Below are 11,960 nucleotides of genomic sequence, written 5' to 3' on the forward strand. Positions count from 1 at the left end.
TTCTCTGAAAGACAGTGGAAGATACTAGATGTTTTATTATAATGATTCCTCTTCTCCACCACTCCCAAATCACTATCTTTTACACTTGCAAATTAATCGCTGAGAGTTACTTTTCCTTTTAGTGAGATTCAAATTAAATATGCTTGATTGTAACAGCTCTATTTGAATGTTTATTTTTTTATTCATTTTTACATCTTGGAAAATTAAAAAAAGGTCTAATACTTAGTCGTGACAGAGGGAATAGGTGCTGCATTTATAAAATTCCAAAAGATGTATAATAAATAAGGCACATTATTATCTATTAATAATAGATAAAATAAAAGTAAAAACAGAAAGAAATAATAAGAAAAATAGTGTACATTAATAACCACATGACCATTCACTAATTGAGCAGTCTGGATAATCAATAACCTACCAACCAAAAAATTAGTAGCGGTGTGAAGAGCAGTTATAATACCAAGTATGATATCAGATATAGCACATAACAGCATCCTAGGTGTTTACAGATGTGCCAGTACCGATATCAGACAAAATGGAATTTAGGGTCGGTGACAGTGAAGAAACTGTGCCTCCCAGATTTCCTTTTAAGGAGACGTGCTGCCAGGGCAAAGAGGCAGATAAGCGAATGACATCCTGCAGCCGCTGCGTCTTCAGATGGCTCCCAGCAGCCTGAGTGTGATGAAGGTAGTAGACGAAGCCTATTTCTGCCCAGGTGGGACTTGTGGAGACCACGCAGGATGTCACATTGAGCTGTTTCATCAATGGCACTATGCATATCAGGGAGGATGAGCACAAGGCGGCGGGCAGACTCGAGGCCGATGCACACGCAGAAGCTACAGTCCTCCTACTACGGCTCTGAATTTCTCATCCTTTTACAATTCTATTTTTACCTCATACTTTGAGGCCCTGTGGCTTTATTACTAATTATCTAGATGATCTTCTAAGTGGATTATTTCTTTGCTTAGTTGGCAGTGCCTCCCTTTTGCATTTTTAATGTCTTGACTCTGTTAGTACAGGCTCTCTGAGAAGTATGTAGCAAAACAAAATGAAACATGCAAGGCAGTTACTGAGGGAAATCTTGTGAAAGAATAAAAGAGGGAAAAGAAGAATAAGCATGGATGTCTTTAGAATATGATACTGGTCTGTCTCCTGGGAAAGGGGATAGAGAAGGAAGGAGGCTTAACTAGAAAGAGATTCCGACAAAGTAATGTTCTGAGCAAGTCTCAACCAAGTCTAAAGGGAGTCCTTGACAAAAGGTTGACAGTTAGGATAATTCCATGCTGAACAGGAATAACTTGTCTCTAGCACTCCCATTGTGCGACATCATTGGCTGGTCGTAGTTTAAGTGGATCCAAATGTGGCATCTGAAGGCTGCCAGGCAACCATGTTTTCCGTGCCAGCTTCTTTTGAAAGAAGATATGAGCCATATACTTCCTTGAGTGCCATAGCCTGCCCTACCCCTCAGAGCCCTATGGCTCTGCTTCATGAATGCTGAAAGGACAGCAACTGCATGTCTACCTGGACCATCCTTTTCTGAGACGGAAACTCAGAAGGGGAAGTTAGTGAGACAAACTATGAACTTAGGCCCAGAGGATTTACACAATGATGTTAACAAACCATTTAAAGGATATATAATTTTTTTATTATTTAAAATTTTTTTTGTCTTTGTTATTTTGAGAAACAGAAACAGAGAGCGAGTGGGGGAGGAGCAGAGAGAGAGAGGAAGACACAGAATCTGAAGCAGCCTCCAGGCACAGAGCCCGCGGGGCTCGAAACCACAGACTGTGAGATCATGACCTGAGCCCAAGTGAGACGCTTAACAGACTGAGCCACCCAGGCGCCCCATAAAGGACATATAATTTTTATCCGACACAGATTATTTCAGTGACCAGAATAAAAAGAGAAAAAATACCACTAGTACTAATAAGCATTAAGTTCAGGTGTGTATGACTAAAAAAATTTAAATAATAGAAGATTATAAAAGATAAAACTTTATCACACACGCACACACACACACACACACACACACACACACTTTTTATGGCTGATGTGCTAAGACAACTTTATAGCATCTTCAAGAATCCAGGTTCTAATCTTTCTCACCCACCATCTTTAGTAAGCGAGTTTCCATTTTCAAGTTCATGTTATGATTCAGTACAGCTGACAGAGCTCTAACGATCATGTCTGGTGTGCCAAATGGAAGAAAAGTAAAACAACAATAGTTCCTTTTCTTTTAAGAACACTTCTTGAAAATTTTGTGGCAACACTCTGTTTAGATCTCCCTACCTAGAACCAGAGCAATCATATACATATGTACACATAATTCCAAGAGGAGTGTTTTCACGCAGTAATGTGGCAGCCCTACCAGAATTTATTACATGGTCATATCTACAGAAAAGTGAAAAAGAGATATGCTAGAGTATCATCAGACATCTCTTATCAAGAAAAAAAAGGAAAATAAAATTGGAAGAGAGAGAGGTAGGTAATTAAGTCTCTGCAGAACTAATAAAATCCTTTTCTGAAACCAGTATCTTTGATACAAAATCAAAACTGAACACAACGGTGTAAGAAACGAAAATTACAGGCACATTATCCTAATGAAAATGCATATGGGGTGCCTATGTAGCTCAGTCAGTTAAGCATCTGACTCTTAATGTCAGCTCAGGTTAGATGTCGTGGTTTTGAGATCTAGCCCCGTGTTAGCAGCAGAGAACCTGCCTGAGATTCTCTTTCTCTCCCTCTCTCTGTACCCCTCCCCTGCTTGTACGTTCTCTCTCTCTCTCTCTCTCTCTTTCTCAAAACAGATAAACATTAAAAAAAGAACATGCATATAAATATTAGAAAAATAAATCTGTCATAGCATAAAAAGTTTTATTATTTTTTTTAAGAGAGACTTTTTTTTTAATGCTTTTTATTTATTTTTGAGAGACAGAGAGGGACAGCTGGAACAGGGGAGGGTCAGAGAGAGAGGGAGATACAGAATCTGAAACAGGCTCCAGGCTCTGAGCTAGCTGTCAGCACAGAGCCCGACGCAGGGCTCGAACCCACGAACCCTGAGATCATGACCTGAGCCGAAGCCGGACGCTTAACCGACCGAGCCACCCAGGTGCCCCTAAAAAGTTTTAAATAATACAGTTTAACCAATCAAGATTTGTCCCAGTGATTCAAGTAAAATTCATGAAACTCATCATAGTAAATGACTAAATGAGATGAAGTGATAATTTCAATAGGCTCAGATTTTTTTTGTAAAAATAAAAACTGATTAATCTTCATAAAATATTCACAAACTGTAAGTACAGAATTATCAAAGAGTATCTACTAAAAACCTGCAAAACACATCATACTTAATGGTTAAACTTGAAAAGCATTCTCATTAAAAGACAGACAAATAGTATATATCAATTGACACTATTCAACATTTTTGTGAAGTCCCTAGCCAATGCAAAAATATTTTTAAAAAGTATGAGACTTTGTAAGAGAAAAAGTCTGATCAATTATCGTTAATATGATTATTTTATTGGGGTGCCTGGACATCTCAGTTTGTTAAGTGTCTCACTTTGGGTCAAGTCATGATATTGAGGTTTGTTAAGTTTGAGCCCCATGTCAGGCTCTGTGATGACACCTCAGAGCCTGAAGCCTGGTTTGAATTCTATGTCTCCCTCTCTCTCTCTGCCCCTCCCCCAATCACACCATTTCTCTCTCTCTCTCAAAAATAAATGAAAACATTAAAAAAAATGATTACATATAAAACCCAAGAAAAAGATGCTCTAGAGATAAACTGTCAGAACTAAAATGAGATTTTGGTAATTCTGCTGGAATCTAAGACCAACATTCAAAAATCATAATCATCCCTTTAGGGGTGCCTGGATGGCTCAGTTGGTTAAGCGTCTTGATTTTGGCTCAGGTCATGATCTCACAGGTTCATGAGTTTGAGCCCTGCTTTGGGCCCTGTGCTGATAGCACGGAGCTGGCTTGGGATTCGGTCTCCTCTCTCTGCCCCTCCCCCACTTTCTCTCTCTCCCTCTCAAAGTAAATAAAAATAAACTTTAAAAAACTCATCCCTTGGGGCGCCTGGGTGGCTCAGTCGGTTAAGCATCCGGCTTTGGCTCAGGTCATGATCTCACGGTTAGTGGGTTCGAGCCCCGTGTCGGGCTCTGTGCTGACAGCTCAGAGCCTGGAGCCTGCTTCAGATTCTGTGTCTCCCTCTCTCTCTCTGACCCTCCTCTGCTCATGCTATCTCTGTCTCTCAAAAATAAATTAAAAACACTAAAAAAAAATCATCCCTTTATAATCCATTAATACCTAATCTAATAATGTAACAAAGACACGATGCCCTTTATAATAGCAATAAATATATAAACATAAAATAAATAAATCTAATTAAAGATGAATAATTGTAAGGAAAAATATAATACAGTACTAAAGAAATAATTTTTTGAAAGCCTGAATTAATGATATACAACATGTTCATGATAGGAGTCCAATATTTAAAGATGAATACTTTTCCCAAAATTCATCTCTAAGTTTAAAAAACATTTTCATTTTTAAAAATTTATTTAGTTTGAGAAAGAGAGAGTATGAGTAGGAGAGGGGGAGGAACAGAGAGAGAAGGAGAGAGAACCCCAAGCAGGCTCTGCACTGTCAGCTTAGAGCCCCATATGGGGCTTAAAGCCATGAACCTTGAGATCCTGACCTGAGCTGAAATCAAGAGTAGGACACTTAACCAACTGAGCCACCCAGTCACTCCAAAAGCATTTTCAAAGAAAACCCTATATATTTCTTTTTTAGTAACATGGAAAGCCAATTTCAAAAATTTAGGTGGAAAAGGAAAAAGCCAAGAAAACTAAGGCCATTTTGTAGAACATTAAGAAACATTAATTTCCCTAGGAGATATTAAGACTTATCGAAAAATCATAGCAGTTATAATGATTTTTTGATAAGTTCCCATGTAAGTCAGCTAGCCTGGGGTACTGTGGTATGGAAGCTCTACAAAACAAATGTATTGTGATAGAAAGTAAGCTTCCCTCATTTCCGATTGCTCCTGTGATGGGCGTCACACCCATCGAGAACGTCGGCTATAAAGGATTCCTGCCCCAGCACATGCACACGAGGAAGCACGGACACGATTTTTACTACAGGCATTAAAATGAACAAAGAACATGTATCACAATGGAAAAGTCATCTAAACCTAATGTTGAGTAAAAATTTAAGCTGCAGCGCATGAGATATATACTATGTTATCATTTATATGAGATTTCAACATGGAGAAATACTGTTATCTGTTGTAAATTTACAAACATTGGGCAGAAGTATAAACACCCACAGGGAGAGCGCCTATACCAACTGCAGAATGTCGGTCACCTCTGCAGAGAAAGAGACAGGAGAATGGGGGAGAGGGTTGGGAGGGCTCCAAAGGTGCTTCATAACGCTTCTTCGGAGTTGTATTGCTTTTAGAAAATTTTACAGCAAATATGGCAAAATGGTGATGTTTGTTCCATTTGAGTGGGAGATCATCAAGTATGTCAAATTATTTTATGTTTTAAGTTCCCACTCCCCACCAAAAAAAGAGGATGGGGGAGAGTAAGGCAATCCTATATTTTACTATTATATTCTAGAGCAAGACGAATATAGGAGCACAGTTTCCTTCCCACCAAGGAATTCACTTTTTAATTATAGGCAATAGCTGGCAAAATCAGGGAGCTATTTGGAGGATACAATTTGTTGCATCTCCCTCCTTTACTCCTTTGTACGGACTCCAGCAAATCCACAATTCATGTGCTTGCATTCTCTGCAGCTGTGTGCTAATTCTAGACTAAACCCCTCAAATTAGCAATGGATAATAATACACTAATTCAAACTGGAACACAAAGCAATTTTTCCAGAAGCAATGTGAAAAAAACCTCACTGATTATTATCTGTGTATACTATAACAATTTTAGAGGTTCGTTACTGAGGCTTAAAAGAAAATACACTAAGATAAACATACTCACAGTTGCTTCTGGAGTAGGGCTGATTTTACTTCTCAGCTTTGGACTATGTACGGTCTCACTATTTCTAGATCTTCCTCTTCTTCTTCCCAAGAAGTTCCATAACAAATATATCAAATACAATAATCACCACCAAAGCCAAATAAAATATCTAACATATTTAGAAAGAACTTCGTTACATTTGTACTACAAAATTACCTTCTCTGGCTACTTTCTCTTTGTAAAGCTACTTGAAAATTGCATAATCCCAGGTAGATGAAATAATATTGCCTTCTTTTTAAAATCAAGTAACTCTAAATTGTATTATTCCTCAATTAGGGAACAATTAATAAAGATAAGTGAGAGGACACTGTTTTTCTTAGTCTTCCCATCCAAGTACTAACCAGGCCTGACCCTGCTTAGCTTCCGAGATCAGACAAGATCGGGCACGTTCAGGGTGGTATGGCTGTAGACTGTTTTTCTTAGTCTTGACTGGTTGTATAACTCTGGAAGTCCTTCAATATTTAGAACTATTTAGGGCTTATAACTTCATTAAACCAAAATAAAATGATAGGAAAATTAGCAATATAAATGTTATAATTAACTGCCTAATCATTATGACACATCAGACTTAAAAGAATTAGAGATAACAGAGTTTATGCCAGAGATTATGTTTCATAGAATGGTTTTGAGGTCCACTCAACTGCACATCAAGAAACCTACTGACTGGTGTGTTCCCTAACAGCACTTAAATGATGAGTACGCGAGGCACCTTTTTATTTTCCAAGCTTGCATAATCTGCAAGATAAAAAATGTTACTATGCCATTTCCACTCTTCTCTTTTCCTGTTTAAAAGCCGTTTAGGAAATTCTGACATTGTTCATTATAAACTGATATTCAGAAACTATTCTAGAAAGAAAGGAGAGGAGAAGGGAGGGGAAGGAGAAAAGGTAGGTGGGACCACACACGAAGCTACTAAAAAAGTCCGGGTTAAAAAAGACTATAGTTAGCACCACCGAGTCAGCAGTGGAGACCAGAGAAGGGAAAACTGTGGGAGAGGATGAAGATAGCCAACAAGTGTACTTTATGAACATGGCTGTGTGTGTTGGGAGAGCATGAGGGGAGGAAAAAGACAAGTATACAATTATTGCCAGATTTATTTATTTATTTATTTATTTATTTATTTATTTATTTTGCCTACAGTGAGTGGGTAGTTATTTACCAAATGGAAATGATGAGAAAGAAAAGTCTGGGTAAATTGTAGAGAGTACGATTTTGGCTACGTTCATTCTTTTAAGCAGTCAGGAAGGAATGACAACAAAGCAGTTGGATATTTATATTTGGAGTCACAGGGAAAGGTAAGACTGGAACTCTAGATTTGGGCATCATGAGTATAAGGTGGTATTTAAAGATGTGTTGTTTATTAGGTGAGTCCGAGAGACCCTGTAGATGGTCAAAAGCTCAATACCTTTGAGGACCATTATGTGGCTCATGTATTGTCGACAAGAGAATTGCTAAACTGGAAAGGAATACGACGCTTATTGGTGTGGCTTACCCCTTTAGCAAGAGTCAGTGTCTAAATATTCTACCCTATTGCGGATGGTTAGAAAAGCATGACTTTTTGATACAATAATATATATGGCTTCTCAATACAGATAGATTTTTTTTCCAGTGGATTTTAAATTTTCCTGAATCCCATAAGACCAAAGATTGGTAGTCTCTATTTTCAAATCAATTTTCAGCAATAATTTAGACAGATTTTGTACTATTCCTTTTTTTCTTTTTTCTTTTTTTTTTTTTTAGCTTGCAGCAGACTCTGTTCCTTTTGAAACTAGAAGGTTATTCTTCTCTTGTCAAGTGTGCAATAGGTACCGCCACGCATTAGTGAACCACTAAACCTAACCCATTGTATCTTTTTGTCATATTGGCATTAATGGCAAATGTGAGCAAGAACCATGAGGAGGACAGGCTTTGGGGACAATTTGGATTAATATGCTGAATTGTCTAAAATAAAGAGAGACTCCATGTGTACTTCTCATTTCCTGAGCTGTGCAACAATTATAGTTATTCCACTCAAATGTCTGTAGCAATGAGATCAGTGACAAAAATAGTGCTTGAAAAACAAGAGAAGAAATGGCAAACATGTTATTTATTTGCTTAAATCTATTATAATGGGGCTGACAGTGTTAGTCTCATTAACAGAGGGACCTTTCTTTCCACAAGCCAGCTGGAATAATAAAGGCGGCCATGTGACATTTAAAATGCAATTGCTCTGCTATCTGTAGATTCTGTTTCTGAGGCTTACTGATCACAGAGGAAAGTGATCTGAGTAGAATGCAAACCATCTTGTTCATCATCTGCATTCTCAACAAAGATAGCATTAGGGTTAAACGCTGTAATATGGCAACAAGGATATGCTGAAAAATTATTCACGTCGAAGTGCTTGAACATTTATTTGAAGCATTTATTCAATTGTTCTTTTGCCGTGTGACAGTCCAAGAGTTGGTAGAAATACATCTGTTGCGTTTTTCTTAAATAGGCAAAAGGAAATTATAATTAGGGGGATACTGCCTTATGCATATAAATATACGGCATCTTTTGAAACAAGTTGCTCCAAACAAGTGAGAAGCATGCAGATTTCTCCCTTTGAATGGTTAGTAAATGCAAGCTTGTTTTGGTGCCTTTGTTTTAATGACAAAATAATAATCTTGACTAGAAGCATGTCTTTAGAGTTTAGGCATTGCATGGACAAAGGGAGTTTGAAGATAAGTGCAAGAATCTGAGCTATGCAAAATTCTTTGCATTAAGCATTTGTTTGAAACCTCAGACAGGCAAATACTACTCAGTGATTTTCAATCTCCCCTTAAATGTTCAAACATGGATTCCAAAATGAAAGGTTTCAGGAGACGATCCTCAAGCCTTCCATTTTCGTGGTCAGATGAAAAATAGGAAATTCAGAAGCAAATAATGGGCTATATAATATATCACTTGGGTGGCCAAGCTTCTCTATACCTCAAAGGTTCAGGCTGGAATTTTAATGGGTTCCAATTTTACTTGACCCAATTCATCCATTTCTACTAGATATGCTTATCCTTTACATGCTAAAACCATAGAATGAACTGTAAATCATCAGATTATAAAATTTTATTCTGACATTTTTAGGAACTACATTTATTCCACTTTCTGCCTATGTAATGAGGTCTTGCTACTTCCTTTTTTATTGTAGAGGTGAAGAGCTATGCAATTTTGGTTCATTTGCATAGCACCTAAGTGAGATTATAAGTCTAGTTTTTTATTTGACAATATTCAAGTCTAATACTATCTGATGGTGGGGACTATATGGTTTTTCAGTCTCTCTCTCTCTCTCTCTCTCTCTCTCTCTCTCTCTCTCACACACACACACACACACACAATAATTACAGTCAGTATTGCTGAAACACAGAGTTAGATAAAATATCTCAAAGGTAGGGGAAAAAAGAAACAAAAATTATTAAGAAATGAGCAGAAAAAGACTACCTAAAAATATAAAAGGTGAGGCATTTAGGTGGCTCAGTCAGTTAAGCATCCAACTACAGCGCAAGTCATGATCGCATGGTTTGTGGGTTTGAGCCCCATGTCGGGCTCTGTGCTGACAGCTCAGAGCTCAGATCCTGCTGCTTCAGATTCTGTGTTTTCCTCTCTCTCTGCCTCTCCCCAACTTGTATTTTCTCTCTCTCTCTCTCCCTCTAAGTCAGATAAATAGCCTTTAAAAAAATAAAAGGGAATATTTAAAAACACGTGTCTCTCTTATCCTATTTCCATGTCAACAGTAAGTGTAACTACCAGAGATCTTTAGGAAGTCTGGCACATCTCATCACCTCCTATGGACCAATTTCATTAGTCCTAGTCCAGCAAAAGATACACATTTGACATTCATAATAAAAAGCAGGAAATCAACGGTGTCTGTTGGATGGCATGATGAAGGAAGTCTTTATGATAGAGGTGACAGAGAACTGGGCTTGATTTTACCAGACTTTGCTAAGGAAGAGTGTCTTCTAGTCTTAGGGTTGTTGGGGAGTACAGTGTGTACTGGGCAGCGGGGTATACTGCTCAGGGCTCATTTAGAATAATAGTAGATGTGAAAGAAGTCTAGAAAAAGAATTTGACGGCAGGCAGATTGTGGAGAGGCCATAATGGTCTCAGGAGTATTAGCTAGACAGTGTGGATTTGGTGGGAGATGAGATTTTAGGTCTCCATTGAGATCAATTTGAATACTGAATTTAAATACAGAGATTTATGAGAACTCTGAAGAGCATTCTGAATATAAAGGAGATGGTTATACTATGTGTTAGCACATAGTGCTGTTCTTGCTGATTTTAAAGAACAAGCTGAGGAAAAGTTAGAATACTATTATTTTTCTATTCAGATTTAAATTGTAAGGCTGTGGATTAAATAACCTCTTGAGAATCTTTCCATCTCAATGATCTATGAATAGCTATTTTTCTGATCTGGCTCTTGAGTATGTGAAATGTGTCTGATACAGCAGAGATTAAATGTCCTATGAACATTTCTCTATTAAAAATCTGCACGTATAAAGAAAGGATACAATATAGAACTGCTACTACAACAAATGACCAGCTAAGATTCAAGAGCTTTAGTTTTAAGAGCAATGAAGGGTTATGTTATATTCTATTTTGTTTTAACTTTAGCAGTGGATTCTTAATGCACTGAATTCTTCCATTGCCTGAGTATAAAATTCAATGATGTCCATGATATTCTGAATGTAAGGCAAAGATACAGGGGAAATCCAAAATATAACAAAACTTGGAAAGAAAACAGAAACAAGGCCATTTTCATGAGTGAAGACACAGAGCAGTAGGTCACCAAATATAAAGTATAATAACTAATTTAGCTGAGCGTATCAAAACAGAGGGTTGATTAGACTAAATCATTACAAAATACACTGATATTTTTGTAAATAGGACATAAAAGTTATAAAATCACAGATTCATTTCTCAGATTTTAGCACACATACATCTTAGAAAGCAAAAATTTTAAAAAAAGCAGTTTGTGTCCTTCCAAATGAATTTGGAACAAAGTTATTAAAGTAATACCTCTCAGTACAGGTCTAACTAAACGGCTAAGAGTTTTTAGATATTATGCAGCTTACTGCTGAGAAGTTGATTAGGTAATTGCTGAGTAGATCTAATTCTATTGTTGATTGAAATAATAAAACTGTTTCCTGAGCTGGTCATTGCGATCATCCTTAACCTAAATTGATTGCAGGATACATTAATTACAGAGTGGTTTGCATTCCAAATCTCCAGCACGGCCACATACACATTATAGAAACAGGTGATTGTAGAGATAGGTTTCTATGATTCATAGAAAACTTGCTTTACCTTGAAATAAATGTTGGCATAATATTTGGGAATATGGGTGGGCTTTGGAGTCCTGCACAACAGCCATGGATGTGAAACTAAGTGAGTTAGTGAACATTACACATTTAGCTCAGCACCCACTACAGATTAAGAGTAAGTATTATCAGTTATTAGTCCTCATATTTTCCTTAAGGAAAGTTATGTGACAAACAAATGCTTTGTAAACAGAACTACTAGTTTAATTATAGAAAATAGGATTTTAAGAAAGATTATGGTTAGTGGCCAAACTCTGGGAAACCTGGTTAACTCCTTGACATTTACTTTCCTTCCAACCCTTCTGTAGGATACAAATATGCAAATCAACACAGGTGAAGATCAAAGAATTTAGCGGACATAGCTAACCAGTTCAAGTACCCACCATCAGCAAACATTTCTCCTCCCTCTTCATGCAGTGAGCACTTGGTTAGCTATTGTTGCTTTATTCACAGTGAGGTACTAGTAAATAATGGGTTACGGTATGGACCCTGGAATTAGTTTACTTGGACATGAACGTTGTCTTTTTTGTTTACCAGAAAATCACCTGATGCTTCTGGGCTTTAATTTCTGTTTCTTTAAAATAGAGATAACAATGTCC

General features: G+C 37.3%; 1 long non-coding RNA gene across 1 annotated transcript in view; it reads left to right on the top strand.

The window, feature by feature from the left end:
- LOC115294422 overlaps positions 1-11,691 on the top strand; it is a 29,065-nt gene extending 17,374 nt beyond the window's left edge. Inside the window, exon 3 of the long non-coding RNA XR_003909887.1 lies at positions 11,670-11,691. This is a non-coding gene — a long non-coding RNA (uncharacterized LOC115294422). The remainder of the gene's footprint in view (positions 1-11,669) is intronic.
- Positions 11,692-11,960: the final 269 nt, after the last annotated feature.

This window comes from Suricata suricatta, chromosome 6 (assembly GCF_006229205.1).
Source record: "Suricata suricatta isolate VVHF042 chromosome 6, meerkat_22Aug2017_6uvM2_HiC, whole genome shotgun sequence".
Classification (NCBI taxonomy): Eukaryota; Metazoa; Chordata; class Mammalia; order Carnivora; family Herpestidae; genus Suricata; species Suricata suricatta.